The sequence below is a fragment of the Terrapene carolina genome, unplaced genomic scaffold (assembly GCF_002925995.2).
Source record: "Terrapene carolina triunguis isolate 2854851 unplaced genomic scaffold, T_m_triunguis-2.0 Scaffold97, whole genome shotgun sequence".
Classification (NCBI taxonomy): domain Eukaryota; kingdom Metazoa; phylum Chordata; order Testudines; family Emydidae; genus Terrapene; species Terrapene triunguis.
In genome coordinates, this window is record NW_020664448.1 from 6759677 (window position 1) to 6779714 (window position 20038).

Genomic DNA, 20038 nt, shown 5'->3' on the forward strand with positions numbered 1-20038 from the left:
CCCCCCCCGAACCTCCGCCCCATCCAACTCCCCAACCCCCTTACCGTGCCACTCAGACCAGCATGTCTGGCTCCACGCAGCGCCAGACACACTGCTGCATACATGCTGCCGTGCTCCCCCGCAGAGCCACAGCCCCCTCCCCCCCCCCCAGCACCTGCCTTCCAGATTTGAACACCTCAAAATTCAGGAGTGCTCAAGCTCAGTTTGGGCAGCTGTTACTTCATTTCTCCCAAATCAAATATACTGATCCACTGTAACTTGCTGTAGAAAAAGTAGGATAAAATTGAGCAAGAAATGCTTCCCAGTGGTTATTAGGACTGGAATTGCTATTTTCAACTGCCATTGCCTTTTTTGTTTGTTTGTTTGTTTGTTTGTTTGTTTAAAAGGAAGACAGTGATATTGCATTGGCAAATTCCCCATAGAAAGAAAGAGAGGAACAAAAGAATAATAAAGGCACCTCAACTTTTCTTCATTTATGTAGGACAGTCTTATAATATGCATCCAGATATCCTCCAGTCACACAAGCTGAAAATTGTTCCACTTTACTGCAGTTCTGTAACCATATGGGAACCAATCCTGTCTGCGTTCTGTGCACATCTAAAATTCCTGCTGAATGACCTGCCGTGGGAGCGAGTTACCAGTGACCCAGGGCTGCGGTGGAAGGAGGGTGCAGGTGGGGGGGGGAGAGAGCCCAGGGCTGGGGCAGCAGGAGGTGTGTGTGTGGGGCAATGGTGGGGGGGAATGAGGGAGCCCAGAGCTGGGGCGGCAGGGTGTGTGTGTGTGTGGGGGGAAGAGCCCAGGGCTGGGGCAGCAGGGGGGTCCGGCGAGGAGCCCAGGGCTGGGACGGGGGGCAGCCAAAATTTTTTTTGCTTGGGGCGGCAAAAAACCTAGAGCCGGCCCTGCTCACCTACAAAACCAACTCCCACAAACTCTGTAAATAAAACAACACACTTTAAAATCCCCCCAGTTTCATTTCAATATCTCATGGAACCAAGATGTTTTCTGTGAGTGTGAGAGAATATCACACTTTAACATGCAATCTCTTTCTCCTCTGCCATGCAATGGTGTTGGCAAACTCTTTCACAGCTGGAGACAAGCCAAATATCTTGCCCTCATAAGAAGAGTCAACTGTGTGTTTGTTCAACGTGCTTCCCTCTTCTTGGACTTCTACTTCCCACTTTTCCTGCCAGTTCAGTTAAATGTGCTTTTAGTAGACATGCCTTAAGTTAATCTGAGAAGATGCATGATCCACTTAAAGATAAATTCCGCATAGGTGGTCTGGCAAGTTGCGGAATGCAATTAACTGAACATCTCTGATCTGTGAAATCAGTATATCCCAAGCTGGATATGCACATCAGTATATGGCAAAGGGGAAAGTGTATCTCGGGGGACAGAAAAGATGAAAAAAGATGGATCTGACACTCCTGAGAAACAATGCTGCTTTTTGACTGCAAAACATGGAGAACTTCCTGATAACATGTGTGGCTGACAGTTATGTGGCTTATGTGCCAACACTACACACCCTCCTCTTATTCCAACCTCATCCCTAGACACGTAAACATCTTCTGCAATGTCCACAAAAAGATGAGTTAATACTGATTTTAAAAACAAAGCACACACCTAGTTATTTCCTCCTCCGGTTTATCAAATGTACCATGTCTTCCATTTCAATTTTCTGGTTCTTCCGGACAAGGACTGTCTTTAATTTTGTGTATTAGACAGCACTTATCACATTTTTATTGCTTTATTAATGTATAACAACAACAATGGCTCCAGAGTTAAAGCTATCAGAGCTAAGCCATCCTAAAATCTATTTGTCAGCCCCCAAAGTAAGTTGTTATTGTTTAATTTCTCTTGGTTAGTCTCAGCCTAAAGATGATCGGTCATTTGGGAAGTTTGAATATTACCTTGCAAGCCATTTTGGACTTGTGGAGCTACATGAACAATCGCTTTAAAAAAAAAACAATCATCATCGAGAAGGTAAGATTTATTCTTGTTATATCTATGTGGTTTTGAGCTCATTTTTTTTTTCAAAAACCTAGAAGAAAGGTAGTTTAATTTGTTCCTAGTTCTTGGACAGAAGAGAAACATTGGATAACTGGATGTCGGGTACCGTGATATACTATGTACAGAGCAAGACCCCAGTTCTGGAGCATCTTCTGGACTGTCCACTAGATCTGTGTACAAGACAGTGAGTAACGAGTGCATTTGCTCTCAGAAGGAGATTGCAGAAACCACATCACTGTGTAAAACATTCTTGATGACAATTAACCAAATAGCCTTAACAGCTATCTTGAAACAGGCCATTCTGGGCCACCACTGCCCACTCTGATGGAAGGTAGAAACCACAGTAGCAGTAAAAGCTAGAGAAAGCAATACATTTTTTGGAGAAATGGAAGACTTCAACCTGCTCACAATAATTCCAGGTAAAGTGTCTGCACAAGGGACAATGAAGCACATGAGTGGGTTAGGATATAGACAGATAACAGTACAAGGATAAAGACAGTCCAAGGTAAAGAGATAACAGAATCGGATTTTAGATATTCAACAAACAGACTTTGGTGTAAAGCTTCAGCAGAAAGAGGATTTGAAATGAGAGAAAAAAAAGTGTCTGCCTGGAAAATCTGCAGCCATAGCACTGAGTGGTGTTGAAGGGCAAGACAGAGAGAATACAATCTATCCAGTCAAAATTGAAATCTCCAAGCAATAACAGAAGACAATCGTGCTCAGTAAACAATTAGGGGACAGAACAGAAGATAAACTGAAAGTGTTTACAAGCTATATGATCTGGAAAATGGAAAGACAAAGAGGATCAGGGAAAAAAAGAAACCAATTAATTGAGGCCACAAGAAATATAAGCATTAAATGGCACAGAACATCTCAATTAGCAGTCAAACTGTTGTTTGTTTGGATTTTTTTTCTTTTTAAATACACCATACAAAATGGGAAAGGTTCACTTGCTCAAATAATCATGAACGTTATTGGAGGAATAACTAATGTCTTGGCCCTAAATTAACTGTGCCAGCTCAAGAAAGGGATCTGGGCATCGTTGTATACAACTCAATGAATATCTCTGGTCAGTGTGCAGTTGCAGCCAAAAAGCTAACAAGTTGCTAGAATTAGAGCTGTACAGGAACTGGAATTTTCATTTCCGGGGGAGTTTTGTGATTTTGAAATGTCTTCTGTTCCAGAGTACAACATAACCAAACAAATTTCAAAATTTTCTGCAAACTGAAATTCTGAAAACATATTGCATTTCAGTTCAGTCAAAACATTTTGATTTGGCAAAATGTTTCATTCTGATTTTCACTTTTTAAAATTTAAATGTAGATCTATTTAATACTAGGAAATTTTTTTAAATTGGAATGAAAATTCATTTCAAAATGGAAAATAAAAACATTCCATTCCAAAATGGTCAAAGTGGAATATTGCAACCTTAAAAAAAAAAACACTTGAAAATTTTTGTTTCAAAGTAAATTCTCTCCAGAGTTGACACATTTTCATGAAACATTTTGTTTTTGACAAATCAGAGTTTTCTGAAGGAAAAATGTTCCACGGGAAAATTTCTGATGTGTAAGAAATGGGATGGTGAATAATACAAAGATTTAACATAACACCTTTATTTAAGTCAATGGCACAGCCTCATCTAGAATACTGTATTCCGTGATGATTGCTGCACCTAAAAAAAGGGTATTCTAGAACTAGATGGGCTTCAGAGAAGAGTAAGGGAATGGAAAAACCTTCAGATGAAGAGTGACTTAAAATATTGGGACTGTTTACCTTTAAAAAGAGATGGAGAAGTGGAGACATGATCAAAGTATATAAAATAATAAAGAAGGTGGACTGTGGACTTCTGTTCTTCTCTCTGTCTCATAACACAAGGAAGTATTTTTCCACAAAGTGTGTAATTAGACTGTGGAACTCATTGCTACAGGATGTCACTAAGTCCTTAACAAGAGTCAAAAATTGGATAATTACATGGATATCAAGAATGTTTAGAGTTATAAATGGATAACACTTTTTTGGAAGGGATATTAAATCTTGTGTTTCAGACCTTAAGCCAATATCTAACTACTAGAGATCAGAATGAGAGCTAATGTGGGGGGCAGATTATGCTACATCTGCTTACTGTGAGGTTCTTACACCTTCCTCTGAAGCATCTGGCACTGGCCACCAACTGCACTTTGAGTCTTATCCGGTCAGGAAATTCCTAGTTCCTGCATTCTGCAAACACAGCACATGCTTAATTTTTTGCATGAGTAGTCCCAGAAATCAATGGAATTATGTACAAAAAGCTAACAATCCCTGGGTTCTGTTCCTGCCTCTGACACAAGGTGTGTGCCTTTGTGAAAGTCACTCAATGTTTCGGTGCCTCAATTAACCCACCTGTAAAATGGACACATTACTAATTACCTGTGACTCACGCATCACTCAGGGTTGTTGTGAAGCTTCATTAATAGTTGCAAAGTGTTCTCGGGTTCTTAGATGAGCTGCATAAGTGTGATACATGTACACACATCACATTATGTGTAATATGATTAGTACAGAATCATGAAATACTGGGAAAAGAGACAAGAAAGAAGGAATCTCTATAAGGGATCCCCTTTCCAGTTGAACAAACATACTAATGAGATACTACAGAGACCAGTGTTGGCTCTACAGATTCTCATGACTGATGTAGGCAGCCTGGGTGATGGGATTCAATGTCAGATTTCAGAGTTTGCAGATGATATTAAAAAGAGAACGAAGAACAATGAAGCCAAATACAAAGGGGACTCAGATCATTTAATTACTTGGACTGATAAATAGCTAAGGCAATGATGGTGTTCAGTGTGAGAAAGACAAAAAGAGGAGTCTTAGAACAAAGAATAAAAAAAGAGTAGATGTCTGCAAAATGGAACCTGCCGTAGCCTATTGACCAAAAAGAAAAAGGGGGGGGAGGAGGTTGGGAATTATTGAAAAAATCCCTAAAGCCTCAGCTCAATGGAAACTGCGGTGGAAAGGCAAACAGGATGCAGGTTATATTTAGGGGAACATAACTGAAATCAAAAGGAGATAATGGCTCTGCTACAATAACAATGCGTTACAAGGTTCCAGATAAACCCAAGCTTTAGTGCGGTCTCCAGCAACGGCCACCTGAACATACACAGAAAGGAGAAAGATTTTTTGAAGGGAGACAGTACAAAGCAGCCAAAATACCAGGCATTGAAGATTTAAGTTATGAAAGCTTTCCCTCCCCATCTCTCTGGGGTGGGGGGAGGAATAAGAAGAGATTTAGCAATAAAACGTTGATGAAGAAGACTGATAATAGCATGCCAAGTAACCCCTTCACACTTGCAGAGAACAACTGCAAATGAAACCACCAGGAATGTTGGCTCAAGAGAGCTGCGGCAGGAGTATTACACACAAAGGAGAGTAAAATTTTTAAGCAGATGGTATTATTGATATGGGGAGCATAAGTGAATTCAAGAGATTTCTAGGTAATATTATAATGAAGAAGATGGAGACATGCAGGTTTTAGTAATCGGATTTAGCTGAGCCAATGCCCTACTACTGAGTATGTCACATGCTGGCTTGTGCCCAGCCCACACCCAGGCCTTTTTCAAGGCAGTTTTATTTTCCAGGCAAAAAGGCCAAAAACACAAAAAACATTTCTTCAGCCCGCCCTGGTCTACAGCTCCAAGGGGATTTTCCCCTTTGCCTTTCTCAGTCCTTCCTGCTTCAGGACATATTGCAGGAGTCTTCCTTGCTCTTTTAACTAAGCACTGCCTCCCACGGCTTTCTCCTTGGACATCGTTATCCCCCAGCAGGTTCCTACTGCTTCCCCTTCCAGGGGACTCTGGCAGCCTTTTTTTGGGGGGGGGGAACTCCCCACTGCTACTGCTTCCTTACTGGCAGCCTGGGTCTTTATAGCTGCAGGTACTGCCCCACCCTCTTCACTGGCCAAACTGGGAGCACCTGCTCTAGCACAGAGGCACTGGACCTGCTTCTTTTAAAGGGGGTTATTTCTCATCTGATCACACACAAAATCTACAGTCATATTTCTGCTCCTTTGCATGGAAACCTTACTGAAGAATTACTCCTTGTGAACCTAAAAGACCCAATTCAAATGTTTTTTTTTTCTTTTACCCTGAAATCTTATAAACCAGTAAAAAAAAAAGAAGAAGATCTTATTGGGAACAGCATGTGAAACCCTGTGTTTGAATGGAAACCTGCTGACTTCATTGAGGCTCAGCACAGATACGTGTCTCTTCCCAGGCTGTTCACAATGGGTCACAGGGCAAAATTCTGCCCTGGTATCTTTGTATCGTATTGGGAATCTCAGCAGTAATTCTACCAAGGTCCAACTACCTTCTGACCTTTACAGGGCAGATGGCTTCAGGGGCAAATCATTCTGCAGTACACCACGCAGCTGCTCACAAAGGGCATGATCCAAAGCTTACAGAAGTTAATAGAAGTCTTAAACGGATCAAGAAAAGCTGTACGTAATTGAGAATTTCATCTTTCCCTCAACAGATTCACCGATTTCAAGAAGGCTTTAAGTTGCCCTTCTTTGGCTATAGATGCTAATATTGCTAAGGCAATGTATCTCAAAAAATGGATGAACTATTCCATTCCCTCCCATAGAAATGGATAGCACATAGATGCCTTTATCAGTAATGGAATGTGATCATACACTCCCTTCTATCAGATTTTTTTCCTGTCTTGCTATGAAAAGGACAGGAGAGAAAAAACAAAACCAAAAAATCTTTCAGGCCACTATATACTATTATAGAGATGCCCCCCACCTAAAAAAGGGGTGGACCCATATTTTCTTTTGCCAGTCATTTTAAATGGATGTATTCTTCTATGCTTTGATAGGATGGTGATTGATCAGTTGGTGATGGAGCCTGTCAGTTCTAGGTCTCCTGTTCATACACAGTAAAATGATGATGTCAGGTATGTCTAGGCATGAAATGCCACAGTGGTGTCTACACCAGGGCTTAGGTTGGCATAATTACATTGCACAGGGTGATGTAACGTTTTAGTGTAGACCAGCTCATCATGTGCAAGTAGTCACCCTCTGACAGTGGCTCTGTTGCCCCCATGAAAAGGCTGCATGGCCACAGTCAGGTTCCAGACGGTAAAAAGCCACATCACCACGACCACCACTAAAGCTACTGCCTTTGCTGGCCACTTCAGCAGAGGGGCCATTCACTGAGCAGGTAGACTAAACTACCATCACCAGGGGGTTCCTTGTGGCTGAGGTAACTGGGAACTCTGAAGGACACTAGCATGGCCACTAACCATGCAGCAAGCGTTTCCAGGCCTGACAGGCACCTTTCAACAACTCAAAAAGAGTCGGACTGAAGGGGGCGGGGGGGGGAAGTATTCCTGTGAGAGAGAAAGCCGTTAGTTTACATTTTGGTGACAACATCTGAGAGTTCATAGAACCATAGAATATCAGGGTTGGAAGGGACCTCAGGAGGTCATCTAGTCCAACCCCCTGCTCAAAGCAGGACCAATTCCCAACTAAATCATCCCAGCCAGGGCTTTGTCAAGCCTGACCTTAGAAACCTCTAAGGAAGGAGATACCACCACCTCCCTAGGTAACCCATTCCAGTGCTTCACCACCCTCCTAGTAAAAAAGTTTTCCTAATATCCAACCTAAACCTCCCCAACTGCAACTTGAGACCATTACTCCTTGTTCTGTCATCAGGTACCGCTGAGAACAGTCTAGATCCATCCTCTTTGGAACCCCTTTCAGGTAGTTGAAAGCAGCTATCAAATCCCCCCTCATTCTTCTCTTCTGCAGACTAAACAATCTCAGTTCTCTCAGCCTCTCCTCATAAGTCATGTGCTCCAGACCCCTAATCATTTTTGTTGCCCTCCGCTGGACTCTTTCCAGTTTTTCCACATCCTTCTTGTAGTGTGGGGCCCAAAACTGGACACAGTACTCCAGATGAGGCCTCACCAATGCCAAATAGAGGGGAATGATCACGTCCCTCGATCTGCTGGCAATGCCCCTACTTATACAGCCCAAAATGCCGTTAGCCTTCTTGGCAACAAGGGCACACTGTTGACTCATATCCAGCTTCTCGTCCACTGTAACCCCTAGGTCCTTTTCTGCAGAACTGCTTCCGAGCCATTCGGTCCCTAGTCTATAACAGTGCATGGGATTCTTCCGTCCTAAGTGCAGGACTCTGCACTTGTCCTTGTTGAACCTCATCAGGTTTCTTTTGGCCCAATCCTCTAATTTGTCTAGGTCCCTCTATATCCTATCCCTACCCTCCAGCGTATCTACCACTCCTCCCAGGTTAGTGTCATCTGCAAACTTGCTGAGAGTGCAGTCCACACCATCCTCCAGAACATTAATGAAGATATTGAACAAAACTGGCCCCAGGACCGACCCCTGGGGCACTCCACTTGAAACCGGCTGCCAACTAGACATGGAGCCGTTGATCACTACCCGTTGAGCCCGATGATCTAGCCAGCTTTCTATCCACCTTATAGTCCATTCATCCAGCCCATACTTCTTTAACTTGCTGGCAAGAATACTGTGGGAGACAGTATCAAAAGCTTTGCTAAAGTCAAGGAATAACACATCCACTGCTTTCCCCTCATCCACAGTCAGTTATCTCCTCATAGAAGGCAATTAGGTTAGTCAGGCATGACCTGCCCTTGATGAATCCATGATGACTGTTCCTGATCACTTTCCTCTCCTCTAAGTGCTTCAGAATTGATTCCTTGAGGACCTGCTCCATGATTTTTCCAGGGACTGAGGTGAGGCTGACTGGCCTGTAGTTCCCCGGATCCTCCTTCTTCATTTTTTTAAAGATGGGCACTACATTAGGCTTTTTCCAGTCATCCGGGACCTCCCCCGATCGCCATGAGTTTTCAAAGATAATGGCCAATGGCTCTGCAATCACATCCGCCAACTCCTTTAGCACCCTCGGATGCAGTGCATCCGGCCCCATGGACTTTTGCTCGTCCAGTTTTTCTAAATAGTCCCAAACCACTTCTTTCTCCACAGAGGGCTGGTCACCTTCTCCCCACACTGTGCTGCACTGGGCAGCAGTCTGGGAGCTGACCTTGTTTGTGAAGACAGAGGCAAAAAAAGCATTGAGAACATTAGCTTTTTCCACATCCTCTGTTACTAGGTTGCCTCCCTCATTCAGTAAGGGGCCCACACTTTCCTTGACTTTCTTCTTGTTGCTAACATATCTGAAGAAACCCTTCTTGTTACTCTTAACATCTCTTGCTAGCTGCAACTCCAAGTGTGATTTGGCCTTCCTGATTTCACTCCTGCATGCCTGAGCAATATTTTTATACTCCTCCCTGGTCATTTGTCCAATCTTCCACTTCTTTTTTGCGTTTAAGGTCAGCCAGGATTTCACTGTTAAGCCAAGCTGGTCGCCTGCCATATTTACTGTTCTTTCTACACATTGGGATGGTTTTTTCCTGCAACCTCAATAAGGATTCTTTAAAATACAGCCAGCTCTCCTGGACTCCTTTCCCCCTCATGTTATTCTCCCAGAAGATCCTGCCCATCAGTTCCCTGAGGGAGTCAACGTCTGCTTTTCTGAAGTCCAGGGTCCGTATTTTGCTGCTCTCCTTTCTTCCTTGTGTCAGGATTCTGACTCGACCATCTCGAACCTGCTTCCCAGGTTCCCATCCACTTTTGCTTCCCCTACTAATTCTTCCCAGTTTGTGAGCAGCAGGTCTAGAAGAGCTCTGCCCCTAGTTGGTTCGTTATTAGCCTGGTTACACAATTATGGCATACACTCTTTAATTTAAAGACACAGAAAGGCATTTTCACACAGACAGTTAAAAAAACAAAAAGATTCCATAAATAAAGCTCATCTCATGGAACAAGGAATGCACAAAATAACCAATGAACACACAGCAACCAACATAATCCCCCTCCTTTCCCTAGTCTTCCCTCCGTGACTGTCACTATAATTTGTGCCATGTCTTTATTTAGGGCTTGATTGTGCTGTCAGGGTAAGTGCTGGGAGACATTCTGTCTCAAGGAGCAACAGGGCATGCAGAGACAGCGTACCTATTATTACACAGCTTTGTGGAGTGGAACTTACGCCGCCTGGGTCCCCCCCCCCACACACGCACGATCAGCCAGCGTTGGTTGCTGATGCTTAGGGGCCTGGAGCCATGTCCCCGCTTCCCTGCCCCTCCAAGCTCTTTAGGGTACCATACACCCTCAGGGGAGCAGGTAGGGAATAGGCTCTGCACTCCCCTGAGCTTACTGGCTGCTATGCATTCTGGACCCTATGCATTCCCAGTCCAATGGCTGGAAATGGAAACTACACAAATTCAGACTGGAAATAAGGTCTATATTTTAATAGTAAGAATAACCAACCATTGGATGAATTTACCAAGGGTTATGATGGATTCTCTATCACTGGCAATTTTTAAATGAAGATTGGATTTTTTTTTCCTAAAAAGATCTGCTCTAGGAATTATTTTGGAAAGTTCTATGGCCTGTGCTATATAGGAGGTTAGACCACATGATCACAATAGCCCCTTCTGGGCTGAGAATTTCTGAAACTATGACAGAGACATGGGCTGCAGAAGGGCTAGAGGAGAAAGCTCCTTCAACTCTCTCCCACCCACCGCACACATGTATATGGGGCAAGCAGAAACTGACCCTTATGAAAACTCTTGGGGGAGGGGCTGTGTCTTCTTTACATTCTGCGGAAGCATCATGAACACTCCTGGGCACTTGACGGTAACGTTATTTTATTATTACCGATAATCTACCAGTGATGCAAACTCAGTCTAGGATCTGAAGCAAAGCCAAAACCAACCCAACAACCAACCAATCAAATCAACCCATCCAAACAATCAACCATATTCTTTCTGCATCTTAGAGACAATTTTACTAATGTAGAGGACAGAGTGGTTAAAATCTAACTTGTACTGCCACAGCTCTATAGAGCTAAAAAGAGTAATAACTATCTTTAGTCAGTCAAACCCAGTAGTCAAGAAGCAGCTATTTTGAGTAAGAAGGTTCAGTTTTCATATACACACATTAACGCACTTAACAATAACCAGTCTTTAAATAATAAGGAATAATAAATATTGCCATAGTTTGTGCTCTTGTGGCATTTTTCATGCAAAAGTCTGAAAGCATTTTACCAATATTAACCTTAAAACTACCCCAAAGGATAGACTATAGAGTATATATTAGTATTTGTATTACAGTACACCATTGTGCTAAGCGCTGTATATACACAGAATAAGAGACAGGCCCCGCCCTGTGGAGTTTACAAGTTAAATAAACAGAACAAAGAAAGCGTTATCCCCATTGTGCACAGGGGGAGCTGAGACATGTATAGATAAATTGATTAGCCCAGTGTCACACAGGAACTCTGTGGCAGATCCAGAAATTGAACCCAGATCTCCCGAGTCCCAGCCCAGTGGCTTGACAATCTGCCTGCCACTAAAGTGCAGCCACCTATTGAAAGTGGACACAATAGTTGTTTACCAGTGTAAAGCAACAGTTTGCCCCAGTTTATTATAGGAAGAGATGATTATTGCCATAAACGAATCAGGGGGAAGTGTAGGTGGGAAGGATGTACTTTCTTGATGAATGAAAAAAAAAGTGTTACTGTGTTGTGAAACCATTTGACTTTTGACTAACATTATCTGAGAGGTAGGAGAGGTCTGAATGATGCTCCATTTCCTGGAGACGATTTTAGTTGGTGATCTGTACCATTTTACTTCCATTACAAATGATATAATTTCAAAAGTATCGCTTTTGCAACGTTTACTATTCCATCTTAATGTTTTTTACCACCCTTACATTTAGTGACAGTCCTGCAGAGTTGCAAGAAAGGTAACTTCCCCCACTCATGTAATTCAAATTTAAAATGATTTAATCTACCTGGTGATATCATGAATGCAAACATAAGCATAAATGACCTGACATACTGCACTCTGTAGGAGCTCTGTGACTTGGTTGTGAAGCTGCTGACCTTTCAACATGGACATTTTGAGGGTGATATTATTTTCTCTACAGTATGTAATGCATTACATTGATTTAACAATCGGAAGCTGACAATGCACAACGGATATCCTTTTCTCACACCTGCCCTGAATAGGGACAAGTTGTAAGGGCACTTATGATAGTTTGATCCATGGGACTCAAAGCATTTTACAGATATTAATTGATTCTCAGAGTATCCTTGTAGGATAAATGTATACATTTATACACGTACTACGTGCAGCAGTTAAGTTTACTGCAGCATTTTCCTATCTAATTATAGGGAACATAGAAAATAGCAGAGTAACGCTTATTACTGCACTGCAGTAATACCCTGTCAATTATAGAGGGAGGACGATCACTCTCAGAATCTATGCTTATTTTCTGAGCAGAGAGATGTAGAGCTACTTTTCTATTTATCATGGATCAAGGTCCTGATTTGACAAGGTCTGTGCCCATCTTTAAGCATTCCCTGTTGCAGTATTCAAAGTTAGGTCCATGTTTAAGTACTGTGCCGAATTGGGGCCTAATTTTGTTGCAGTCAAGTGACTCCTCATCTTTCCTCTGACACACCTTCCAAATTACATTAGCAACTTGACTAGATTTAAAAACAAAACATTCTTTTTTTATTGCCTTCCTGCTTCATTTACACATTGTCATTTGTCTTGTGATGATACAGCAAAAATAACGCACTGCTTGGTTGATTTGTATTGTATCTCACTATGCCGCTCTTATTCTGTAGATTTTCCCCTTGATTTACAGTATCCCTGCTCGTCCTATCACATCAATCACTGCATCTCTCATTACAGAAAAAGCAGTAACTAGAAAGATGCAAAGAAAAGAAAAAAAAAGTCCAACAAACAAACTGCCATGTAAGGAATAGTTGGTGTTAAATTTCTGTCCATAGAGATAGAAGATAAAATCTGGCACATAGGAATTTTAGCGAGGAATGACTGTTCTATCTTCATTAAAAAAAACGGTGATTACTGAATTTAGGGAGGAAATGATGTCTCTTTTAGAGGAACATGTAATCACTAAAACAGCTCCTTCCCTAAAGGGAAATCAGTATGACAAATAGCTTGAAAGATGAGTGTGAATTTTAATGGTAATTCTATTCTGTTGTCGACATTCCAAAGGCAAATGTAGATAACTGTAAGGTAGACAATACACAAGTCTGACGAGTTTCAGCATTTTATTAGCTCCATGCTGTATGTGACAGAGCATACCAAAATCAGATAGTTCCTGCTTGTATAGTTTTGCAAATTACTAGCTCATCTCTTCATGAAGCATAGATTGATTACTGGCCTCAAGATAAGTCTCACATCTTACAGTTCCCCAGGTCCACTATAGCATTTCCATTGTCAATTAAAGGCACCTTTCCTTAAACCTATGATTTTAAGTTTCTTCTCTCTGTCTGCTCTGTTCTATACAGAGTCCCAATCATACACATTTGCCAGTCATCTGCATCTCACAGCCATTAAAATCCATTTTTGTTCCCCATACTTTTATATGGCTTATCATTTGTCATTATAACTAGTAATGAGTCTGAACAACAACCCTCTAGCAAATCTCTTCCTTCACCACCAAACTCTGGGGAAGTTCAACTTCAGATTGGATTTTTGTGGCTCAGTATGATGGGCCTAAATTGTAATCCCAGTTCTGAACAACCTTGAGCTTGGGGCAAAGTTCAGATTCCCAACCCATGACTAAGGCTAGGTCCACACTACCCGCCTGATTCAGCGGGTAGGGATCGATCTTCTGGGATCGATTTATCGCGTCTCATCTGGACGCGATAAATCGATCCCAGAAGCGCTCCCCCGTCGACTGCGGCACTCCTGCTCGCCGAGAGAAGGAAGCGCTGTCGACGGGGGAGCTTGCCTGCGCCGCGTGGACCCGCAGTAAGTAAACTTAGTTCGATCTAGGAAACGTCGACTTCAGCTACGCTATTCTTGTAGCTGAAGTTGCGTTTCCTAGATCGATCTCCCGCCCCAGTGTGGACCAAGCCTTAGTCATAAACTAGTGTAACTCTGCTGACTTCAACACAGTTATTCCTACTTTACACTGGGGCAGGCAAAAGGAGAATCAGGAGCAATGTCCAGCTGCAGCGACACAGGAGCCAGCAAACAGAGCTGTAAACAGGGGAGTTTCAGTGGGACTTCTGTTTGAGGAGAAGGTTTTTGTATTTTGTGTATTGTATTTTGTAGTTATATGTGTGGAGGCTGGTAGGGGCAGTGTGCTGGGAGAGAAGTTGAGCTCTGATTAGGGGGCGAGGCTTCTCTGCTTAGGGGTCCTATGATAGCCAGCCAGTCAGGCAGCGGCATAGACAGCTGCAGCGGTATAGGAGCCAGCAAACAGAGTTGTAAACAGGGGAGTTTCAGTGGGAGTTTGCAAGGGAGACTAAGAGCTAGGCAGAGGGAGTGGGTGGTGTTCTGCCAGTGTTCTGGTGCCCATTGGGGGTTTGTTTTGCTGTGGGTGGTGGTGGTTTGGTTTGTGTTTCCCGGACTAACAGGTTTTAGGTGGGAAGGCTATGACCGATACAGAGGCAGCAGTGGAAGATACAATGAGGATGACTGGATGTGGAAGCTGCGGCATGTACATGATCCTGGAGGGGGTACCTGAGAAGAGTTTCGTCTGCATGAAGTGCCGCCTGATAGAGCTGATGGAAGAAAAGATCTGAGGATTGGAGATGCAGGTGGAAACTCTCGTTGAGTTTAGAAGGGGGTTTGAGCGGATGATGGAGCAAAGACATGAGGAGGCTGAAGGGAAAAGCTCAGACTTGCAGATGGAAGCAGGACCAAAGAATTCTGAGGGGAGACTGCTGGGTGAGGAAAGTGGACAGTGGAAGCATGTGACCAAGAGAACCAGGCAGAGGAAAAGACTGGCTGGTGAAGGAGAAATAGAGCTCAGGAACAGGTTTGCAGAGTTGGAAAATGAAGAAGGAGCACAGCAGGTGGTCACTGAAGGTGAGAGGGCAAGGAAGAAGAGAAGAGCAGCTAATCCTATAGGAAGAGGGAAAGAGTCAATGGAGATAACACCAAATATGAGCCCCAGGAGGATACGGGATGGGTTGCGGAGGATTGCAAGGGACAATAGAAATCGAGAGGACTTGCAGCCAGAGGGAACAGGGGATAGACCGGAGAATCACACCATCACCAGGAAAAGGCAGGTCTACGTGATTGGGGACTCCTTACTGAGAAGAATAGACAGGCCTGTAACTAGAGCTGATCCGGAGAACAGAAGGGTGTGCTGTCTGCCAGGTGCTAAGATACGGGATGTGGACCTGAGGCTGAAAAGGATCCTAACGGGAGCGGGAAAGAATCCGCTGATTGTCCTTCATGTGGGAACGAATGATACGGCTAGATTCTCGCTGGAACGTATCAAGGGAGACTATGCCAGGCTGGGGAAGACGCTTAAGGAAATCGAGACTCAGGTGATCTTCAGTGGGATTCTGCCTGTTCCCAGAGAAGGGCAACAAAGGTGTGACAAGATTATGGCGATCAACAGATGGCTCAGGCAGTGGTGCTATAAGGAGGGCTTTGGGATGTATGGCCACTGGGAAGCATTCATGGACAGAGGACTGTTCTCTCGGGATGGACTTCACCTGAGTAAGGAGGGAAATAGACTTCTAGGATGGAGGCTGGCACAACTGATTAAGAGAGCTTTAAACTAGGAATTTGGGGGAGATGATTGGGAGATGTCAAGGTAATCTCCACGCCAGAATTTAACATTGGGAGGGAAGAAAACAAAGTAAGAAAGGATACCGCCGTGGGTATGAGAATGGACATAAGGAGGAAGGATAGTGTAGATACCAGTCTAATAGGTGATACTGGTGGTAGAATGTCTGTGCCTAATTGGGTAAAGAATGTCAGTGAAGCCAAATGGCAAAAATTAAGATGTTTGTACACTAATGCGAGGAGCCTAGGTAACAAAATGGAGGAACTAGAGCTACTGGTGCAGGAAGTGAAACCAGATATTATAGGGATAACAGAAACATGGTGGAATAGTAGTCATGACTGGAGTACAGGTATTGAAGGCTATGTGCTGTTTAGGAAAGACAGAAATAAAGGCAAAGGTGGTAGAGTAGCATTGTATATCAGTGATGAGGTAGACTGTAAAGAAATAAGAAGTGATGGAATGGATAAGACAGAGTCTGTCTGGGCAAAAATCACATTGGGAAAGAAAGCTACTAGAGCCTCCCCTGGGATAGTGCTTGGGGTGTGCTATAGATCACCGGGATCCGATTTGGATATGGATAGAGACCTCTTTAATGTTTTTAATGAAGTAAACACTAATGGAAATTGTGTGATCATGGGAGACTTTAACTTCCCAGATATAGACCGGAGGACAAGTGTTAGTAATAATAATAGGGCTCAGATTTTCCTGGATGCGATAGCTGATGGATTCCTTCACCAGGTAGTTGAAGAACCAACAAGAGGGGATGCCATTTTAGATTTGGTTTTGGTGAGTAGTGAGGACCTCATAGAAGAAATGGTTGTAGGGGACAACCTTGGTTCAAGTGATCATGAGCTAATTCAGTTCAAACTAGATGGAAGGATAGACAAAAATAGATCAGGGACTAGGGCTTTTGATTTCAAAAGGGCTAACTTTAAAGAATTAAGGAAATTAGTTAGGGAAGTGGATTGGACTGAAGAACTTGTGGATCTAAAGGCAGAGGAGGCCTGGAATTACTTCAAGTCAACCTTGCAGAAACTATCAGAAGCCTGCATCCCAAGAAAGGGGAAAAAATTCATAGGCAAGAGTTGTAGACCAAGCTGGATGAGCAAGCATCTCAGAGAGGTGATTAAGAAAAAGCAGAAAGCCTACAAGGAGTGGAAGATGGGAGGGATTAGCAAGGAAAGCTACCTATTGAGGTCAGAACATGTAGGGATAAAGTGAGAAAGGCCAAAAGCCATGTAGAGTTGGACCTTGCAAAGGGAATTAAAACCAATAGTAAAAGGTTCTATAGCCATATAAATAAGAAGAAAACAAAGAAAGACGAAGTAGGACCGCTAAACACTGAGGATGGAGTGGAGGTTAAGGATAATCTAGGCATGGGCCAATATCTAAACAAATACTTTGCCTCAGTCTTTAATAAGGCTAATGAGGAGCTTAGGGATAATGGTAGGATGACAAATGGGAATGAGGATATGGAGGTAGATATTACCACATCCAAGGTAGAAGCCAAACTCGAACAGCTTAATGGGACTAAATCGGGGGGCCCAGATAATCTTCATCCAAGAATATTAAAGGAACTGGCACATGAAATTGCAAGCCCATTAGCAAGAATTTTTAATGAATCAGTAAACTCAGGGGTTGTACCGTACGACTGGAGAATTGCTAACATAGTTCCTATTTTTAAGAAAGGAAAAAAAAGTGATCTGAGTAACTATAGGCCTGCTGGTTTGACATCTGTAGTATGCAAGGTCTTGGAAAAAATTTTGAAGGAGAAAGTAGTTAAGGACATTGAGGTCAATGGTAATTGGGACAAAATACAACATGGTTTTACAAAAAGTAGATCGTGCCAAACCAACCTGATCTCCTCCTTTGAGAAGGCAACAGATTTCTTAGACAAAGGAAACGCAGTGGATCTAATTTACCTCAATTTCAGTAAGGCATCTGATACGGTTCCACATGGGAAATTATTAGCTAAATTGGAAAAGTTGGGGATCAATATGAAAATTGAAAGGTGGATAAGGAACTGGTTAAAGGGGAGACTACAACAGGTCGTACTGAAAGGTGAACTGTCAGGCTGGAAGGAGTTTACTATTGGAGTTCCTCAGGGATTGGTTTTGGGACCAATCTTATTTAATCTTTTTATTACTGACCTTGGCACAAAAAGTTTGCAGATGACACAAAGCTGGGAGGTATTGCTAATACAGAGAAGGACTGGGATATCATACAGGAAGATCTGGATGACCTTGTAAACTGGAGTAATAGTAATAGGATGAAATTTAATAGTGAAAAGTGCAAGGTCATGCATTTAGGGATTAATAACAAGAATTTTGGTTATAAATTGGGGACACATCAGTTGGAAGTAACAGAGGAGGAGAAGGACCTCGGAGTATTGGTTGATCACAGGATGACTATGAGCCACCAATGTGATATGGCCGTTAAAAAAGCTAATGCGGTCTTGGGATGCATCAGGCGAGGTATTTCCAGTAAAGATAAGGAGGTGTTGGTACCGTTATACAAGGCACTGGTGAGACCTCATCTGGAATATTGTGTGCAGTTCTGGTCTCCCATGTTTAAGAAGGATGAATTCAAACTGGAACAGGTACAGAGAAGGGCTACTAGGATGATCCGAAGAATGGAAAACCTGTCTTATGAAAGGAGACTCAAAGAGCTTGGCTTGTTTAGCCTAACCAAAAGAAGGCTGAGGGGAGATATGATTGCTCTTTATAAATATATCAGAGGGATAATTATCAGGGAGGGAGAGGAATTATTTAAGCTTAGTACCAATGTGAACACAAGAACAAATGGATATAAACTGGACATTAGGAAGTTTAGACTTGAAATTAGATGAAGGTTTCTAACCATTAGAGGAGTGAAGTTCTGAAACAGCCTTCCAAGGGGAGTAGTGGGGGCAAAAAGACCTATCTGTCTTCAAGACTAAGTTTGATAAGTTTATGGAGGGGATGGTATGATGGGATAGCCTAATTTTGGCAATTAACTGATCATTATTAGCAGGTAAATATGTCCAATGGTCTGTGATGGGATGGGATCTGAGTTACTACAGAGAATTCTTTCCTGGGTGCTGGCTGGTGAGTCTTGCCCACATGCTCAGGGTTTAACTGATCCCCATATTTGGGGTCGGGAAGGAATTTTCCTCCAGGGCAGATTGGCAGAGGCCCTGGAGGTTTTTTGCCTTCCTCTGGAGCATGGGTCACTTGCTGGAGGATTCTCTGCACCTTGAGGTCTTTAAAACACGATTTGAGGACTTCAATAACTCAGACATAGGTTAGGGGGTTGTTACAGGAGTGGGTGGGTGAGATTCTGTGGCCTGCGTTGTGCAGGAGGTCAGACTAGATGATCATAATGGTCCCTTCTGACCTTAAAGTCTATGAGTCTATGAGTTTAATAAAGCAGTTTCATAATAAAAAATCCAAAGTATTTTACAAACTATGGGTCAAATCCTAGAATCCTTATTCAGTACTCAACAAGGTAACATTCTTATTAAAACGAGAGAGAGCTTTGGACTGAGTAAAAACTGAACCAGGATTTCAGGATTTGGATACAGACCCACCCACACACTAGAGTTGGTTGGGATTTTTTTTTCAATTTTTCTTCAAAAGTTTTCATGTATTTATGAAAACCCCAAAAATATTAAAATTGGGCATTTCTGATGCAAAGTCCATTTTGATCACACAAAACTTGTCAAATACGACATTTCATACACACACACAAATGCAACCAGTTCTAACATACACACAGGTTGATGTGCAGTCTCTTATGGGGTGAGACTGTGGCAATAGCATGAGAAAAATGATATACAGCATGCTGCACAACAGTGGTTGGAGGGAAGATTTGACCAGGACAGTGGGGTAAACTCCTACGTTAAAGTAGCATAAGAACTTCAATATCGGTAGCAGACAGGAAGTCTGGTCCAAATTATCTGCTGGTGTTAGTGGTTGCAAGTCTATTGGCTTTAATGGAGTTTTGCCCATTTACCAGGGCCGCCCGGGGGGGGGGAGCCAGTGGGGCAATTTGCCCCAGGCCCCGGGCCCCACAGGGGCCCCCACGAGAATGTCAGAGGCTCCCGCCCGCCCCCGCCTCCGCCTTCCCCCAACCCACGGCGCCTCAGTGCGCTGTGTCCAGGAGCGGCCCTGGACAGCGCTGCAGTGGCGTGGCCTGAGCTCCTCCCACTCAGAGCCGCATGGTAAGGGGGCAGGGCTCCGAGCTCTGGGCCAAGCGGCAGGAGCTCAGGTCCCGTGGAGCCATGCCACTGCAGCGCTGTCCAGGGCCGCTCCTGGACGGGGCGTGCTGAGGCTCCGGGAGAGGCGGGAGTAAGCAGCATGGTAAGCCCCTCTGAGCCAGACACCCCCCCGCCCCCCCCCC